The 7,136-nt window shown below is 37.1% G+C and overlaps 1 protein-coding gene across 1 annotated transcript in view; it reads right to left on the reverse strand.

Annotated features, from left to right (window-relative positions):
• LOC106939406 (tumor protein p53-inducible protein 11) overlaps window positions 1-6,501 on the reverse strand; it is a 55,414-nt gene extending 48,913 nt beyond the window's left edge. The window contains exon 1 of the mRNA XM_015021796.1: window positions 6,370-6,501. The gene's annotated coding sequence lies outside the window, so the exon portion shown is untranslated. The remainder of the gene's footprint in view (window positions 1-6,369) is intronic.
• Window positions 6,502-7,136: the final 635 nt, after the last annotated feature.

A 7,136-nucleotide genomic window follows, 5' to 3' on the forward strand; every position in this document is an offset into this window, starting at 1 on the left:
GGATTATAAGGCGCACTGTCGGCTTTTGAGGAAATTGAAGGTTTTTAGGTGCGTCTTATAGTGCGGAAAATACGGTAAATAAATGCAGAACAGTTACGATTACCAAGAACTATTTAGCACCTCATGCTCAAATCAGACAGATTATTTTTAACATAAATCAGAGTCTACGCAGTCAAAGTAGTAAGGAAATGCATATAATTTATAGCTACAAAAATCTGTTTAAACAGGCAGAACAACAGAAATGAGATGAAATGATTCCCACAGAACTGTGGCTCTGAAACAAGAGAAAATACATTTACACTGCCGCTAATGTTCCTGCTGATTAGGAGTTTACATAAACTAATAACGATAAACCATAAAAGGTTGAGTTTGTCACATTAACTCAACAACGAAGGATCAGAGCCAAACTATTTTTTTAATTACGAGAATGAACTCATATTACAAAAATACAGTTGTAAAATCAGGAGAATGAATGAGCAATTTTATGAGAACTTTCCATGAAAAACAACAAAGATAAAGTGAGAAATGTCGAGCATATAGTGAATTTCACAGATACTAATAAATCTTTAACAGCTCATTATTTTAAACTGTTACTGTTTATTCATTGTCACATGCTGTTTTTTTTTATTATGTAAAGCACTTTGAAATGCCTTGCTGCTGAAATGTGCTATACAAATAAAATTTGATTGATTGATTGGTAACATTGAGTGTTTATTCTCAAGTCAAGTCAAATTTTATTTATATTTTACATTTACAACAGCCTCAGCTGAGCAAAGTTCTTCACGAGACAGGTAGATAAACAATTAAACAAAAATTATGTTTGATGCAAAAGAAATTATAAAAATTGCGGAAAATAAAAAGTAACCAAGACATATTTAATTTCAGCTCCAGTGATTTACCAAAATAAAAGTCGAATCATTGAGATCCTCTGGTCATATATTCCTGTATTTAAATAAAAACATTGTAGCCTGACCAGAAGACACCACGACACAACTCAAATAAAAATAATTATTGAAATAAAAACCACTTTGTGAAAATATTTTCTATAATTTGTAATTTTGTAGTAAATAAAAAAAAATACTAAAAAAACTTTGTTTTAGAAAAAAAAAGTGTTTTTAAATGAAAAACTTTTACAAAAACAAGTTTTAGTCAAATAAACGTTTTTGTAAAAAAAAAAAAAAAATTCTGAAAAACATTTACCAAAAAATGTTTTATTAAAATCAGATTTGATATGAGAAAGACGGATTATATTTCTAAGCCATAGCATTTACTTAGCTTAGCATCAGTCCGCTGTGTTGCCCTGCACTGTTATTTCAAAAGGAGCGACAGCTGATTTTCCATCTGCTTTTGTTATCCATCTCAACAAAAAGTGTGAAGGACCCCCCGAGTTCAGTCCTGCAGGCTGCATCAAACCCAAACAGAGACGCATCTCCATTTATACGGCTTACTGTAACTCTCAGAGGGGTACTTCTGCCTCGCTGCCCGGCTCAAGAGGCCTAACCCTCAATCCCGTGTGCTGCAATGCCCACATGCAGTACTTTGTGCAGCAAATGTGGGGTCATGATACATTTCCATTTGTCTGGCACTCCTAAGCTTGTTAGCGCCATTAGCGGGAAACTTGGGATAAAAGCTGGGAGGTCCTTCACAGGGTTTCTGAAGGTGACAAAATGTGAATTTAATAAGCCGAACCAGGAGAGAAAAAAAGCCGAAAAATGTCACCACCAAGTCCAGCCTGATGCACTGCAAAAACACTAAATCAAGTACTTTTGATCAAAATTCTAGTGCAAATATACAAGTAAACTTGAAATTAGACAAAATAAATTAAAAGTAACTTTTCAGCAAGAAATGGAGCATATGTCAAACTCAAGGCCCGGGGGCCAAATCTGGGCCGCCATATACTTTTTTGTGGCCCTCAAGACTCCAAATTAGATCAATAAGTCCCTCCAGTTTTTCACAAATCCGTAAAATTCACACAAAAATCAACAGATCCCCCCATTTTCTTTTCTCAAAATTGGCCAAAAACTTTGTGTTTAAGTGACTGCTTGATGTCAAGTTATATCTGTGACCGATTGATAAAATCGGTCACAGATTGAAAAAAGTCACATTTAACATCATACATTAGAGCAAATATTGTAAAAAAAAAAAATTTATAAATATTTCTAAATTAGCATCACAAAATCTGTGATTTTGATTTGGGGGAAAAAAAAATCAAAAACCTGATGGACTGATCAGTGTGAAAAGATTTAAGAAACACATATTGAATGCTGAAACAAGCTACTATTTATTGATATTTTACCAATTTAATGGATTTCATCAATACATCCTGGCACAACCGGCTCTTTAAGAATATTCAGATTTTTGATACGACTCAAAATTAAAATGAGTTTGACTTCCCTGAAATAGAGGTTTAATATTTATGGAAAAGTCCTTGCTCCCTTGGCAGATAAATTAACTTATAAGAAGGGAAAAATGTTTTGTTACAAGTGAAATAATCTCCCAGTGGAACTAGAACTGGGTTGCTAGGCAACGTCCTGGGCGTGGCTGGGGTTGCTAGGAAACGGCAAAGTGTCCGTTGATAGTGACATAAGTTTCTGCCAAAGGAGCTAGTACTTTTTCATCAATATTAAGGGATTAGTTCCCTAAAACCAGCCTTTATATCTTGCTAAAAAGTTACTTGTAAGTTGGTTTGTCTTATTTCAAGTTTACTAAGATATTTCCACCAGAAACTAGATCAAAAGTACTTGGTGAGATTTTGTGTTTTGCTGTGTACCTTTATACAACCTCTTATTGTTGCCGTTCGCCACTATGTGAGCAGTGTAAACATAAAACGGTGTGGTGGTTAAAATGGTTAAAAGGACAGAGCAGCCTTTGAAAATCCCAAGCCAGAGAAATGTCTGCAAGCTACAGCAACACGACCACAGTGACATGAACAGACAGCAATATGCAGCTCGCTCTACGACGACTATCCGACGTCTCAACAAACATCTGAACTTTGTTGCTATTAGCAGGGAGAACAGAGATGGAAGCTTCACTGCTTCATCCAATTAGAAACCTCGGCCCGCCCACACAACCTGGATCTTATTCTGCTTCTTCACTGGAGGAACAAAGTGTCACTGCCGCCTTGAGAATAACGCACGATTTATGAAATGAAGAACAAGAAAAATATGTAAAAATGTGAATTGGTTGACAGAACTGCAACATTCTTCTTATTTAAAACATAATTTGCTTCAATATTTATCTCACATAGCTCATTTTCTATGAAATAGACTTAAGTTTTTTGTTTGTGTGTTTTTTTTTAGGGATGAACCCAGGCGCGGAGCGATAGGGTGGGGCTAGGGGGGCTGCTGCCCCCCAAACCGGGCCGGATGGGGGCCGGACCTGGAGGTGCCAGGGAGGGAGGAATGGTTTCAAGTCATTGAAATATGTGATTATAGACAGAGAAAGTGCGCCCTCGCCTGTTGAGAAGGGTGTATTTAATGTTAAGTGCCCCCCCACTCAACAGTTTCAGTTTCACTCCACTTCCTTCGGGGCCCAGTGATTCCTTAGGGGCCCGGTGATTGGTTAGGGACCCGGTAATTGGCCCCGCCCCCCAGCCCGACGCTGACTTGTTCCGCTAGTGGACGAACCGATCCACTTTTTTCACTTCCGATACCAATACCGATATCTGAGGCTTAGTATTGGTCGATACCAATCCGATAGAGAAAAACAGCCTTAAACATGGCCTTAAAATATTTCCTTTTTTAAAAAAAACAGACATAAATGAACTGAATAACAAATGTATTTGATAACTCTGCACCAGTAAAGCACACTCACATACACCAATAGTTTCACAAGTTTGGTCAAATAAGTAGAAACAAAACAAATACAATTTGACCAGTCAGTGAATTTAGGAGTATAAAAGGCAATGTAAAATATATAAACTAATAATAGGCTGACATGCACAACGTAGGTTTCCAGATATTTTGGGTCCAATTCATGCAGCAGAGTTTCGTTTTTTTGTGAGATTTTATTTTGCTTTAAAGTACCAACTCCATATCCTGTTGGGAGCTGTGAAGCAATCACACCCTCTGCCACAGCCATCAAGAGCGATCTCCAGAGGGCTGACAATGGACTGAGTGGAACCGGGGAGCCCCTTGCATCTGCAGAACGATCTATACCACCAAGACCCGGGAGAAGAAATAAATAATATTTCTCCCATGGCTACAATACTTTAACAGCTTATTAATAGGTAGCTTTATGAATACATTTTGCTACAACTGGCTCTTTGAGGATGTCCAAGAACTTGATGAAATTAAAATTAGCTCGTTTAGAAATCTCTTCAGCATCATGTTTACAAGAGCTAACAAAATGCACATGAAACTTTGTGTTAATTCTAGTTGTTTTTGTCTATTAGTCCTCATAAATAACCTCCAACATTAGTGGAAAGAACATTCAGTGCACTGAAGTATAGCGTTAAAAAACAAACTAAAGAGTTCATGTGAAATCTTTCATTAAAAATTTATATTTATTATAACTGTAGTGTTGCTCAAAAAGGAAATTCACATTCTTTTTTCAGTTAAGGTTTTCTAATGCGATTAGATTTATACTTTTAATATGATAGCAAGACCTGGAGAAACTGTTAGTTTATTACTTAACATCTCAGAACAAGAATCAAACATGGAGAATCAACATTTAGCTTTATACAACACTAGAACTCAACCCAGAACAACATCTAGTTTTATACTTCACCAATATTTAGTTTTATACCTCACTAATGCAGAGCAAACTTAAGATCCAGAGAAACCTTTATTAGTTCATAAATTACAGACTACTTATTCTTATTAAACATGGGGAACCAATACTTATACCTAACTACTCCAGGGCAAACTTAAGAAACTCCTGTTCAGGATTTACCCCAGTGTAATATAAGCCTGGCGGGCCACCAGGCTTTACTTGTGCCCCCACCAGGCTAAGCTTTACTTATTTATTAAAGTCTTTTTTAAAATGTCTGCATTTTTTAAAACTTTATAGTTGGTGTTCAGGTATTAATCTTCCAATTACACATAATTATTAAGTGATATTTCCAAATTTCCTGCCAACTTTAAACATTTTTTAACTCAAAAAAAACAACGAGGCGCTGGATGAATGACAGAACTAGCACCCAACCACCGGGCTTAGCAAGTTTTCTGGGGAAACCTTGCCTACTAGCTTATAAATGATGGACTTCTTATTGTTATTAAACATTGGGAACCAATATGTGGTTTTATAATTTACCGCTTTGTCTTTCTTCTGGTTTTATTTGTATTTCTTTCTAATTCATGTGAAGCTCATTGAACTGCCTTGTTGCTGAAAATGCGCCATGTAAATAAAATTACCTTAGCAACAAAAAACGTCAGGAAGAAAACGCCTAAAAAGATCAGCCCATGATAAACAGATCTGAAGTCTTCCCTGACAACATGAACGAACAAGCCTTGACACACCAAAGGTTGGAGAGGAAAACTGTTGCACACTCACAAAACAGCCTGAATTACCACTCCCAAACCTGGACTCAATGTATGGTCCTGTGTGTTTTATTTAAGGGTCATCTTAAGCAAAGTTTAGGGAGGGGAAGTGGCAGAAACATACACAGATCATGTCATTTTAACATAAACACCGCAGCAGCAAAGCTAAGCAGAGCTGCTGGTGGTGTGGTCACAATTTTGTTTTAAATGCAGCTTTTTGGCTACCATGAATCAGATAAAAAAGTAGCTAGTATTTGGAATTATTTTTAGTTTTTACTGCACTAGCCAGCTTGGTTATTTTAATATTTTAAGCCACACATTTATAAATGAAGCAGAAGAGATGAAATAAGCAACAGGAAAGACTTTAATTGGGCATGAAAATGATGAGTACCCCGGGTAACATTTTTATCTTGGCTCCATTATAACTTCACACTTGTTGGGTGGAGTGGGGTGTTGAGGCGGCTCAGGCGTTTATTCAGAGCAAAGCTATAAAAATAGCACCGTGGAGAACATGGTCCGTGTTGTGTGTGTTGGTAATTATCGATAATCTGTTGCTGATATTCAGAAAAATCAAACGCAGCCTCACTACTCTCAGTTAAGTTCCATCACCCAGCTGTGTTACTCTGATACTTTCCATTCAAAAAAAAAAAATGAGCAAAAACAAACAACTCTGAGCACCTGATGAAAATAAAACCACCTTTAAACGACTTTCCAGCCATAAACATCCAGTATTAGTTACATTTTAAAGGGCGCAGTTTAATATTTAACCACAAAGATGTGGACGGACACGAAACAAAGCGCGAAGCATCACAAATTAAAAGTGTGGTTTGACGTAAAGAGAGCGATAAACACGGCGAAAACAAACGGAGTGTGAAAAAGAGCAACTTACGGCGGGGAGCGAGGCGGGATCCGGAGTTTGGTCGACGGGAACGTTAGCCGTGTTCACCCGGAGTGTGGTGGGCGGTTTGTGGGGAAGCTCGTGGAGGCGCTCCGTGCTTTCAGTCAGAGGCAGCGAACAACACACTGCCGTAATACAACACAGAAGTGAGCGGGAACAAACGCGCCTGCTCCTACCGTAAAACAAAAACAAGTGCGCACAGAAAAAAAGTGTAAACACAAATCAGATCAGAAAAAAAGAAATTTAGCCTTTCATGCGTGAATTATGAGCCTTTTTGTCAGGATTCTTTTCTTTTTTTTCTCAAGGCATAAAGAAAAGGTAGGAAAATTATTTTTTTTTTTTTTAGGTGATCAATTGTAATTTTCTCCAAATACAAAGTTGTTATTTGAAAAATACATCAGTAGTATTGTTCTTTAGGGGTTATCTGATGTCACAATATTTTTTTTGCAAGAGTTGTCTACAGTAGAAGGAGGGACCAGGTCGGTTGGCATGCTTTGTTGTCTGTCGGCCATATTGGATTTAACAAAAAAATCATTTCTTGCATTTATACCTGATGGCCAGTAGTTGATAGTGTATTTTGAGATGCATTAGTGTCCACTTCAGTGGTCTGTGTGCATTTATAACATAAAAATCAACGAGAAGCACAAGAAAATGGCTTTTAGATAGCTGTTCCCTGTAGAGACCACTATGCATGAAAGGGTTAATAATAGTTGCAACTTGTATCATAAAGGTTTTTGTAATTAGTTGCAGGTGCTGAC

This window comes from Poecilia latipinna, unplaced genomic scaffold (genome assembly GCF_001443285.1).
Source record: "Poecilia latipinna isolate Pla-1442-1.1 unplaced genomic scaffold, P_latipinna-1.0 Scaffold2861, whole genome shotgun sequence".
Taxonomy (NCBI): Eukaryota; Metazoa; Chordata; class Actinopteri; order Cyprinodontiformes; family Poeciliidae; genus Poecilia; species Poecilia latipinna.